Source organism: Equus przewalskii, unplaced genomic scaffold (genome assembly GCF_037783145.1).
Source record: "Equus przewalskii isolate Varuska unplaced genomic scaffold, EquPr2 contig_R1873, whole genome shotgun sequence".
In the NCBI taxonomy this organism is placed as follows: domain Eukaryota; kingdom Metazoa; phylum Chordata; class Mammalia; order Perissodactyla; family Equidae; genus Equus; species Equus przewalskii.
This window is the reverse complement of record NW_027228473.1, coordinates 89,791-102,397: the sequence shown is the minus strand read 5'-3', so window position 1 is coordinate 102,397 and position 12,607 is coordinate 89,791. Positions and strand designations below refer to the sequence as shown.

At 49.3% G+C, this 12,607-nt stretch overlaps 1 long non-coding RNA gene across 1 annotated transcript; it reads left to right on the top strand.

Moving 5' to 3' along the window:
- Positions 1-254: 254 nt before the first annotated feature.
- LOC139081381 (uncharacterized) lies at positions 255-7,501 on the top strand. Its single transcript, XR_011536455.1, has 2 exons — positions 255-1,642; positions 2,497-7,501. It is a non-coding gene; the product is annotated as an uncharacterized lncRNA (long non-coding RNA).
- The last annotated feature ends 5,106 nt before the right edge of the window (positions 7,502-12,607 follow it).

Sequence of the window (12,607 nt, the reverse complement as noted above, 5' to 3'; positions counted from 1 at the left end):
ACGTGGTTCCGGCACGTCTGACAGGTGGTTCTGGCATGTCCGGCAGGTGACTCCGGGTTGTCCACCAAGTGGTTCTGATGTAGCAGGCAGGTGATTTTGGTGTGTCCCACAGGTGGTTCCGATGATTCGAGAAGGTGCTGCCGGCTAGCTCGGCAGGTGCTTCTGGCGTCTCCGGCACTTGATTTTGGCAGATTTGAGAGGTGGTTCCGGCATGCCCGGCACGTGATTCCGGAGTCTGCGGCATGTGGTGCTGGGAGCCGTGGCTACATCATTTGATCGGCTGTTTGACAGGGTCCAGCCGATTAACGCCGAGGGGTGCAGGGCCGCCCCTTGGTGAAGAATAACCGGCCAGCCCCTCACATAGTTCTGAAACCTGTGCTGCTTCTAATTGCCCTTCATTCCTTTTCCTTTCTTAACCTCCAGTTTTCACTCCTTTGGGTGGCTGCTTGGGAGGCACTACCTCCCGGGAAAATTAGATACAGTAAGAGAATGTGACCACCTGCAGGTAACTTTCAAGATATTTTTCAGTTAATTAATGGAGGAGCACACAGTCCCATGTGAGACAATCAGAAAGGAATCCTGCCCAGATAAGATGTCGAATTAGGTTTATGGCCTCCATCTGGTTAATGTTTCCTTCTCCCTCCAGTTCTTTGTCTAAATATACATATGCATCGTCCTTCTAAGTTTGCTGGTTAATTGGATGATCAAGAAGTATCTATATATTATTCTTGACCTTCTGCTTTCTGTTAAAATGTTATAGAGGTTTTCTCCTAAAAGCAATAAATAATAAATAATTGGTGAGTAGAAGGGCCGAGGGGTGCAAGAATGCCCCTCGGTGAAGAATGGCCGGCCAACACCCCCGATATTTTCTGAATTATATGCATGCTTTCTATCAAGGTTATGTGTATACTTATTTCTCTTTTTTATTCTTGAAGATTTATAGTTTAGCTTAGCTTTTCAGCCCTTTACTTTACTAACAATATGATACTTTCTCCGGCAGTGTACTTAAGGGACCGTTAGCTCTACAATCTAAAAGACAAAGGAATGCTTCCACCCCCTAAAGGGCGCGAAAAAGTAAAGATGTTTAACTGCCCGCTGAGAATGCAGATAGCCCTGGGGATAAGACACCCTGGAGTCACCTTTTGTTCCCATTAACCATCTACACTAATGGCGTAAATGATTGAGGGAGGCAGGGATGGCTCCACCAGGATGTAACCAGACGGGCTGCTGCCCTGTCCGGAGGCCTGGACCTTCTCTCTTTGATTTAACTTTACCATGAATTACAACAGACGCCTAGGTACCTATCTCCTTTAGCTTAGAGACAACAAACACTAGTTAATTGCAGAGAAGACGATCATTAACCTTATGCTCTATAGAATGGAATGCTAATAAATATTCTTGTGCTCGTTTCTTACTTCCTTATCTCTCCGAGAATATTTGTAAAACTATTTCTGTACTAATCCTGAAAAATATATAAACGACACTTGTGCACAGTAAAGTCGGACTTGCTAACACCAACCCAAGTCTCACGTCCCCTTTATTTTCCCCCTCCCTCATCGCGCCGACGCCGTCCATCCCTCAGGAACCTGGACTCCGCCGGGGCGGGACCCCGGCAAGTGGCGCCCGAACAGGGACCTGAAGGGTAAGTTCCCCCCACTTCTCGGGACGGATAGGATCCTACCCAGGGCTGGAAAGAAGAGCCCCCTTTAGCCCCTCTCTGCCAAAGGGAGAGTGAGGAAAGGACAGAAGGGTAGTAGGTGTTAAGAACTTTGAGAAGTTTTTGCCCCTCTCTAGAAAGGGAGAGTGAAATAAAAATAATAATAATAATAATAATAATAATTGAGAAGTTTTTGCCCCTCTCTAGAAAGGGAGAGTGAAATAAAAATAATAATAATAATAATAATAATAATAATTGAGAAGTTTTTTGCCCCTCTCTAGAAAGGGAGAGTGAAATAAAAAATAATAATAATAATAATAATAATAGAGAAGTTTTTGCCCCTCTCTAGAAAGGGAGAGTGAAATAAATAATAATAATAATAATAATAATAATTGAGAAGTTTTTGCCCCTCTCTAGAAAGGGAGAGTGAAATAAAAAAATAAAAATAATAATAATAATAATAATAATAGAGAAGTTTTAGTCCCTCTCCGGAAAGGGAGAGTGAAATAAGGTTAGGAAGAATAAGAAGTATTAAGAACTTTTGAGAAGTTTTGGGCCATACTGAGTCTAAAGAAAGAAGGCTCTGTATAGAAATAATAACATGTATGCTTGCAAAAAAGAGACATAAAAGCCTCTTTGGGACAGATTTCTACATTCCTACATTTTTACAAGAACAATGTCCCTGGTTCCCCGAAGAGGAAACTGTTAATTTGGAAACCTGGATGATAGTGGGAACACAACTTAGAAGCTGATTTTCTTTATAAAGAGGTTATATCAACTTTGCCTAAGTATGTTTTAAAATGTCTAACTGGGAATACTTCCTTGTGCAACATTATAAGAGCAAGACCTGTTAAGTTCTGGCCGTGGGTCCTGTCACCACGCAGCAGCTCTGCCTGCCCATGGGTCCTGTCCCCATGCTATTCCACGCTATTCTCTAAATAAAAGAGCACTGCCACCAAATCTTGAGAGCCCAGGAAATCTTTCTCTCGACTCCTCGGCTCACCAACCCTGCATCATTTCTGGTGGACTTGCTTCATCGGCTTGTGAGCTCAAGTTCTGGTAAGTGCCCTATTTTTTCCTTGTGACTTTCTCTTTTTCAAGGATGGATCTAAATTCACTGCTCCATCGGGAACCTTCTCGGACAGCTGTATGAATCCACTTTTGCTGCCCATGGCTACTCTATGGGGCAAATTGTGGCATTCAGCCTGAAGAGAATCAGTACCTTAAGCCTGAGGGTGATGGAAAATGAATTAATCCATTCCTTCCTGACTCTATCTCTAATAGACAAATTTTAAATGGGCACGGGTCGGCCACTTAAGTCATTAGGACGGCCGCCAATCTCCAAGACTCCCGTGGAAGGTTTCTTTTCCTAAGGCTGGAATGGGACCCCTCCCTCTGGCACCTGACCATACTCTGAACTGCGGGAAAAGTCCCAATCGGGACTCCAGTTCAAGGAAAGTACCAAACTCTAACCTTTGGTTGAGTGTGGGAACCCCTTCTTGGGAGAATGGCTCCAGGCTGCAATTGGGTAGAATGTCCCCCAGACTGGCGGAAAGTTCCTCACTGTTTTTCTCTATCCTTTTATCCTGGGAATCATTCACCAGGCACTTATGACTGCCAGGCATAATAGGGAAGGTATACAAGAGATGCATGCAGGGGGACAAGAGATACATGCAGGGGGATGCCCCCATCACCCCTTGCTATAGGAATCCCACAGGCAGAACAAGTAGAACGCTGCCCTAGGCTCAGGAGATTTGCAAGGTAATGGACCCTTTTCTTTCCTCTCTCTTAAAGTTACAGTGACCATTTTTGGCTCCTTTTGAGCTTTGCAGTTGAGAGACAAAGAAATCTTTAAAATATCATAGGCTCCACCTCTGGGAGCGCCCCCCCTGGTTTCCGGGCCTGATCACCCTGGCAACCAAGTGGGGTGCCCTCTCTTGGAGATTGACTCATTACCTGATTGATGGCAGTGATTTTTAAAACAATAGGTGTGAAGGCTCTGTGTCTGTGTGTCTATATGTGTGTGATATTTTTACCTCCGGGTGATATGGCCAATACTAAGAGTTCTGTTTAATTGGCTTAAATTAAGCGCTCACATAAATTCTAAATACAATAGAAATTAACCCACTGTCTTTTAAGATGATATGGATTAACCTTTGGTTAATGAAAACTTAAGTTTGTTGGTTTGATTGAAATGTTTGGATATGTCCTCAGAGTTAGCACTGCATATGCAAATATGCAGCCTGGGTTTCCTAGTCAAATAAGTTCATGTTGTCTGTTAGAAATTTGTCAGCATAATAACTTTAAATGATAGCTGTTTGTCTAATGTCTCAAAGTTCTTGTGGGTAATCTAAACATCATTATTGGGAACAAATGGTTTCTAACTCTACCTAAAAGACAAATCTGTTTTGTTAATTCTAAACTAATCAGGCTTATTTGGTCTAAAGTTACATGGGAAACATTGTCAGATAAAGTGATAATAATCTTTCTTGGTTGGTAGTATGTGGGTAAATGTTACTGATATAAGTGTTTTAGAAATTATATACATGCCTAAATTCTGATGTATCCTGGCTATCAGCCATAATTCTAATTATTAGTTTAAGGTGTTGTATATCACAGAGATAACCAAGTTTCTCTGTCAATCATCATTTTTAAGTCTTTTATTGTTTACAGTCAGTTATTGTTTTACTCTACTTTTTGCTTTTGCAAATATGTCTCATCTTCAGGAAAATTCATGGAAAGGACTCTAACACTCTAGAATACAGGTTTCTAATAAACGCTCAGATTGTAAAACTAAACTGGGTAAAAATTACAGAACTCCAACAGAGAAACTGATGACCTCACAAACTGCTGACAGAAGATTAAGATCAAGAACCAATTACACAGGACAGAATAAACTGATAGGGATGATTATAATTTTTATGACTTTTTAATTGAGATATTACTGATTTTTAATATTTTGCTTTTTTCCAGAGTTAAGAAAATCTTTTTCTCTATTCTCTTAAAGAACTATGACTTACAGCAATTTATAAACAAAATTGAAACATTTGTCTTTTCCTCGCTATCTGAGCCCCCCAAAACAACAATTGGAAAAATTACAAGGAGGAGAGCTCAAATATAGCTCTCCCCGTCTTTTACTAAGTCATGCTCTGTTTGTGATAAATTTTCTCAATTTAGATTTTCATGGTGAGTCACCTATGATGAGACATTGGAATGATAATAAACAAAATATTTTACTACAGGTCAAATGGAAGGACCTGCTTACAGGACAGTGGAAAGGTCCTGATATTCTCTTAACTATCGGTCGAGGATATGCTTGCATATTTCCACAGGACACTTCATCTCCTTGGTGGATTCCTGATCATCTGATTCGACATGTACCGCAAGCAGCCTCTGCCCCCACCTCCACCAAGGCAGACGAGCCCCAGCTTCCGAGTCAAGATAGATGATGAATCTCCCCCAGTAGCCCAGATGAGACGACTTTCACTCCGCGAGAAACCTTCTAAACGTCTGGCTCCCCGTCCGCACTCGCCTCCGCCCTCCTATTCTTTCTACTGACTCTGGCAAAATTCAACCACACTTGTTGCAGGCCATAGCCGCTTTACACAATGTTGTACTGATTAGACCAACAGGATCACAGTTGTATAAGGTTAAGGCCTGTGTCCTGGCCCCTTATGTTTTCTTGGCCTTTCCTGTACACAGTTTTGCTATGTCTATCTCTTTTAATAATTCTCGTTATGATATCTCCTGTCCAGATTGTATTTTTAACTAATTGTTTGAGCCCTGATGTAGAGGTACAAGCTGTAATCGTATTACAACAACCCCCCTGCCTCATGCTGCCTGTTCACCTGTCTGGACCTTGGTATGATGATGTTGGATTGCTTACTTTGAAACAGGCTACTGATCTTTTACAGCGCCCCCGCCGGTTTATCTCTGCTTTAATATTGGGTATCTCAGCCTTGATTGCATTAGCAACCTCTCTCACTGTATCTGCTGTAGCGCTGACTAAACAAATACATACTGCCTCTTATGTAGACGATCTTTCTAAGAATACCACTCTTGCCCTAACTACCCAAGAAATAATAGACGAAAAACTGGAGGCAAAGGAAACGCTCTGGAAGAGGCAATATTACAGATAGGACAAGAACTTACAAATTTGAAGGTTAAACTGGCCTTGCGATGTTATGTGTCCTATAGATGGATCTGTGGGACTCCTCTTAAGGTAAATCAATCTCTACACTCCTGGGAGAAAATTAAAAATCATATCCAGGGAATATGGAACCATTCAGACTTTAGTCTAGACATTTGTGACTTACATAGACAAATTAATAATATTAATCAGGCTAAAGAATCCTTTTCTGCTTCTGAAGTGGCCACCAACTTTTTCACCTCTCTGACCTCTTTTGTAGGGGAGAAAAATTGGAGCTCCTTTATTGTTAATATTGCTGTCACCATTGGTGCTCTAATGATTTGTCTTTGCCTTTTTCCAGTCTTTCTCAAGTTAATATTCAACTCTATAAGTCGGGTTTCAGCAGAATTACATCTGTTGGCCTTAAAAAGTAAAAAAGGGGGAGATGCTGGGAGCCGTGGCTACATCATTTGATCGGCTGTTTGACAGGGTCCAGCCGATTAACGCCGAGGGGTGCAGGGCCGCCCCTTGGTGAAGAATAACCGGCCAGCCCCTCACATAGTTCTGAAACCTGTGCTGCTTCTAATTGCCCTTCATTCCTTTTCCTTTCTTAACCTCCAGTTTTCACTCCTTTGGGTGGCTGCTTGGGAGGCACTACCTCCCGGGAAAATTAGATACAGTAAGAGAATGTGACCACCTGCAGGTAACTTTCAAGATATTTTTCAGTTAATTAATGGAGGAGCACACAGTCCCATGTGAGACAATCAGAAAGGAATCCTGCCCAGATAAGATGTCGAATTAGGTTTATGGCCTCCATCTGGTTAATGTTTCCTTCTCCCTCCAGTTCTTTGTCTAAATATACATATGCATCGTCCTTCTAAGTTTGCTGGTTAATTGGATGATCAAGAAGTATCTATATATTATTCTTGACCTTCTGCTTTCTGTTAAAATGTTATAGAGGTTTTCTCCTAAAAGCAATAAATAATAAATAATTGGTGAGTAGAAGGGCCGAGGGGTGCAAGAATGCCCCTCGGTGAAGAATGGCCGGCCAACACCCCCGATATTTTCTGAATTATATGCATGCTTTCTATCAAGGTTATGTGTATACTTATTTCTCTTTTTTATTCTTGAAGATTTATAGTTTAGCTTAGCTTTTCAGCCCTTTACTTTACTAACAATATGATACTTTCTCCGGCAGTGTACTTAAGGGACCGTTAGCTCTACAATCTAAAAGACAAAGGAATGCTTCCACCCCTAAAGGGCGCGAAAAAGTAAAGATGTTTAACTGCCCGCTGAGAATGCAGATAGCCCTGGGGATAAGACACCCTGGAGTCACCTTTTGTTCCCATTAACCATCTACACTAATGGCGTAAATGATTGAGGGAGGCAGGGATGGCTCCACCAGGATGTAACCAGACGGGCTGCTGCCCTGTCCGGAGGCCTGGACCTTCTCTCTTTGATTTAACTTTACCATGAATTACAACAGACGCCTAGGTACCTATCTCCTTTAGCTTAGAGACAACAAACACTAGTTAATTGCAGAGAAGACGATCATTAACCTTATGCTCTATAGAATGGAATGCTAATAAATATTCTTGTGCTCGTTTCTTACTTCCTTATCTCTCCGAGAATATTTGTAAAACTATTTCTGTACTAATCCTGAAAAATATATAAACGACACTTGTGCACAGTAAAGTCGGACTTGCTAACACCAACCCAAGTCTCACGTCCCCTTTATTTTCCCCCTCCCTCATCGCGCCGACGCCGTCCATCCCTCAGGAACCTGGACTCCGCCGGGGCGGGACCCCGGCAATGTGGTTCTTGCACATCTGAGCGGTGGTTCCGGCATGCCCTGCAGGTGATTCCGGAGTGTCCGTCAAGTGGTTCTGGCATAGCCGGCTGGTGATTTTGGCATTTCCAGCAGGTGGCTCGAATGAGTCGAGCAGGTTGTTCCGGAGTGCTAAGCAGGTATTTCAGGCGGGTCCTCCAGGAGGTTCCGGTCTGTCCATTAGGTGCTTCCGGCGTGTCCCACACGTGCTTCTGGCACGTCTGAGAGGTCGTTCCGGCATGCCCAGCATGTGATTTCATAGATTGCGCCACGTGGTTCTGGCCTAGCCGGCAGGTGATTTTGGCGTCTCCGGCAGGTGGTTCCGGCGAGTCGAGCAGGAGGTTCTGGCGTGCTCGGCAGGTGCATCCGGTGTCTCTGGCACGTGGTACTGGCATGGCTGAGAGGTGGTTCCGGCATGCCCTGCATGTGATTCCGGAATGTTTGCCAAGTGGTTCTGGCGTAGCCGGCAGGTGATTTTGGCGTGACCGGCAGGTGGTTCTGTGGAGTGGCACAGGTGGTTCTGGCATGTTCAGCACGTGCTTCCGGCGTCTCCGGTATGTGGTTCTTGCACGTTTGAGAGGTGGCTCCGGCATGACCAGCATGTGATTCTGGAGTATGTGCCAAGTGGTTCTGGCGCAGCCGGCAGTTGATTTTGGCATGTGTGGCAGGTGGTTCTGGGGAGTGGATCAGGTGGTTCCGGCGTGCTCTGCAGGTGGTTCAGGCAGGTCTGGCAGGTGTTTGCAGTCTGTCCATGACGTGGTTCCAGCATGCTCGGAAGGTGATTCTGGAGTGTCCACCAAGTGGTTTTGGCGTAGCCGTCACGTGATTTTGGCGTGTCAGGCAGGTGGTTCCGGCGTGTCCAGCAGGTGGTTCCGGCGAGATCGGCAGGTGCTTCCAGTCTCTCCGGCACATGGTTGTGGCACGTCTGAGAGGTCGTTCCGGCATGCCCAGCATGTGATTTCATAGATTGCGCCACGTGGTTCTGGCCTAGCCGTCAGCTCATTTTGGCGTGTCAGGCATGTGGGTCCTGCAAGTCATGCAGGTGGTTCTGGTGTGCTCGGCAGGTGGTCCAGGCGTGCCCGGCAGGTGGTTCCTGTCATACGGGGAGGGGGATCCGGAGTGTCCGGCACGTTGTTCCAGCACGTCTGAGAGGTGGTTCTATGATGCCCGGCAGGTGATTCCAGAGAGTCCAGCAAGTGGTTTGGGCGTAGCCGGCAGGTGATTTTGGCATGTCCGGCAGGTGGTTCAGACGAGTTGAGCATGTGGTTCCGGCGTGCTCGGCAGGTGCTTCCGGAGTGCTCGCCAAGTGGTTCTGGCGTAGCCGGCAGGTGATTTCGCATGTCAGGCGGTGTTTCCGGCGTGTCGAGCCGGTGGTTCCGGCGTGTCCGGCAGGTGTTTGCCGTGTGTCCGGCAGGTGGTTCTGGGGTGTCCGGCACGAGGTTCTGCCACGTCTGACATGTTGTGCGGGCATGCCCTTCACGTGATTGCAGCTTGTCCCGCAGGTGGTTCTGGTGTAGCCGTCAGGTGATTTTTGCATGTCCAGCAGTTGGGACTGGTGAGTCAAGAACGTGGTTCCGGCGAGTGTTTCCTGTGGTTCCGGTCTGTCCGGGAGATGGTTCCGGCCTGTCCGGCACGTGCTTCTGGCACTTCTGAGAGGTTGTGCTGGCATGCACGGCAGGGAATTCCGGAGTGTCCGCCAATTGGTAATGGCGTAGCCGGCAGGTGATTTTGCCAAGTCCAGCATGTGGTTCCAGCGAGTCGAGCATGTGGTTCCGGCGTGCTCGACAGTTGGCTCAGGCAGGTCCGGCAGGTGGTTCCGGCGTGTCCGGCACGTGGTTCCGGCACGTCTGAGAGGTGGTTCTATCATGCCCGGCAGGTGATTCCAGAGAGTCCACCAAGTGGTTTCGGCATAGCCGGCAGGTGATTTTGGCGTGTCCCGCAGGTGGTTCAGGCGACTTGAGCAGGTGGTTCCGACGTGCTCGGCAGGTGCTTCCGGCGTCTCTGGCACGTGTTTCTGGCACATCTGACTGGTGGTTCCGGCATGCCCAAAAGGTGATTCCGGTGTGTCCGGTAGGTGGTTCCGGCGTGTACGGCACGTGGTTCTGGTAGGTCTCAGAGGTGGTTGCGCATGCCCAACAGGCGATTCTGGACAGTCCGCCACGTGGTTCTGGCACGTCTGAGAGGTGGTTCCAGCATGCCCGGCAGGTCATCCCGGAGAGTCCTCCAAGTTGTTCTGGCGTAGCCCGCAGGTGATTTTGGCATGTCCGGCAGGTGGTTCCGTCATGCTCGGCAGGTGGTTCAGGCGTGGCCAGCAGGTGGTCCAGACTGTCCAGGACTTGGTTCCAGCGTGTCCGGCACATGGTTTTATTACGTCAGAGAGGTGGCTCCTGCATGCACGGCAGGTGATTCCGGACTCTACGCCAGGTGGTTCCCGCATAGCCAGCTGTTGATTTTGGCCTGTCTGGCGGGTGGTTCCTACGAGTCGAGCAGGTGGTTCCGGCATGTCTGTCAGGTGGTTACAGTCTGTCCGGTATGTGTTTCCGGCGTGTCCGGTACGTGCTTCCGGCATGTCTGAGTGGTGGTTCCGGCATGCGCAGCACGTGATTCCGGAGTGTCCGCCAGGTGGATCTGGCATACCCGACAGGTGATTTTGGTGTGTCCGGCAGGTGTTTCTGGCGAGTCGAGCAGGTGGGTCCGGCATGCTCGGCAGGTGCTTCCGGTGTGTCCGGCACGTGGTGCTGGCGTGTCTGAGAGCTGGTTCTGGCATATCCGGCAGATGATTCCGGAGTGTCCACCAAGTGGTTCTGGTATACCTGGCAGGTGATTTCGGCATGTCAGGAAGGTGGTTCTGGCTAGTTGAGCAGGTGGATCAGGCCTGCTCGCCAGGGGCTTCAGGCGGGTCTGGCAGGTGGTTTCGGTGTGTTCGGGGAGTGGTTGCGGCATCTCAGGCACATGGTTCTGGCACGTCTGAGAGGTGGTTCCGGCAGGCCCGACAGGTGTTTCCGGAGTGTCCGCCAAGTGGTTCTGGCGTAGCTGGCAGGAGATGTTGGCGTGGCCGGCAGGTGATTCCAGCCAGCCCGGCAGGTGATTCCGGAGTGTCTGCCGAGAGGTTCTGGCGTACCCGGCAGGTGATTTTGGAGTGTCCAGCAGGTGGTTTTGGCGAGTCGAGTAGGTGGTTCTGGCGTGCTCTGCAGGTTCTTCCGGAGTGTCCGGCATGTGGTTCTGGCACCTCTGAGAGGTGGTTTCGGCATGCCCGACAGGTGATCCCGGAGTGTCTGCCACATGGTTCTGGCGTACCCGGCAGGTGATTTTGGCGTGTCTGGCAGGTGTTTCTTGCAAGTCGAGCATGTGGCTCAGGCATGCTCAGCAGCTGCGTCCGGCGTGTGCAGCACGTGGTTCTGGTGTGTCTGAGAGCTGGTTCTGGCATGTCCGGCAGATGATTCCGGAGTGTCCACCAACTTGTCCTGGCATACCCGGCAGGTGATTTTGGCGTCTCAGGTAGGTGGTTCCGGCGAGTCGATTAGGTGGTTCTGGCGTGCTCGGCAGGTGGTTCAGGCGGGTCTGGCAGGTGGTTTCGGGCTGTTTGGGGTGTGGTTCCAGCATCTCAGGCACATGGTTCTGGCACGTCTGATAGGTGGTTCCGGCCGGCCCGACAGGTGTTTCCATGGTTTCCGCCAAGTGGTTCTGGCGTAGCTGAAAGGTGATTTTGGCGTGACCGGCAGGTGGTTCCAGCGAGCCCGGCAGGAGATTCCGGAGTGTTCGCCAAGTGGTTCTGGCGTAGCCAGCAGGTGATTTTGCTTGTCCGGCAATGGTTCCGGCGAGTCGAGCCGGTGGTTCCGGCGTGTCCGGCAGGTGGTTCCGGCATGTCCAGCAGGTGGTAGAGGCGCGCTCGGCAGGTGCTTCCGGTCTCTCCTGCACGTGGTTGTGGCTCGTCTGAGAGATGGTTCCGGCATGCCCGGCAGGTGATTCCGGAGTGTCCGGCATGTGGTTCTCTCACCTCTGAGAGGTGGTTCCGGCATGCCCGGCAGGTGATTTCGGAGTGTTCTCCAAGTCGTTCTGGCGTAGCCGGCAGGTGATTTGCATGTCCGGCATTGGTTCCGGCGAGTCGAGCCGGTTGTTCCGGCGTGTCCGGCAGGTGGTTCCGGTCTGTCCAGCAGGTGGTTCTGGTGTGTCCGGCACGAGGTTCTGGCACGTCTGAGAGGTTGTGTCGCCATGCACTTCACGTGATTCCGGCTTGTCCGCCAATTGGTTCTGGTGTAGCTGGCAGGTGATTTTTGCATGTCTGGTATGGGGGACCTGTGAGTCAAGCAGGTGGTTCCGGCGAGTGTTTCCTGTGTTTCCGGTCTGTCCGGGAGATGGTTCCGGCCTGTCCGGCACGTGCTTCTGGCACTTCTGAGATTTTGTGCTGGCATGCCCGGCAGGTGATTCTGGAGTGTCCGCCAAGTGGTTCTGGCGTAGCCGGCAGGTGATTTTGGCGTGTCCGGCAGGTGGTTCTGGGGAGTGGATCAGGCACTTCTGGCATTCTCGGAAGGTGCTTCCGCTGTCTCCGGTATGTGGTTGTGGCACCTCTGAGAGGTGGTTCCAGCATGCCCGGCAGGTGATTCCGGAGTGTCCGACAAGTGGTTGTGGCGTAGCCGGGTGGTGATTCTGGCGTGTCCGGCAGGTGGTTCTGGCGAGTCAAGCAGGTGGTTCCGGCATGTCCGGCAGGTGGTTCCGGTCTGTCCTGGATGTGGGTCCGGAGTGTCTGCCGAGCGGTTATGGCGTAGCCGGCAGGTGATTTTGGCATGTCCAGCAGGTGGTTCTGGGGAGTGGAGCAGGTGTTTCCGGCATACTCGGCAGGTGGTTCAGGCGTCTCCGGCAAATGGTTCTGGCACGTCTGAGAGGTGGTTCCGGCATGCCCGGCAGGTGATTCCAGAGTGTATGGCATGTGGTTCTGGCACCTCTGACACGTGGATCCGGAATGCCTGGCATGTAATTCCGGAGTGTCTGCCGA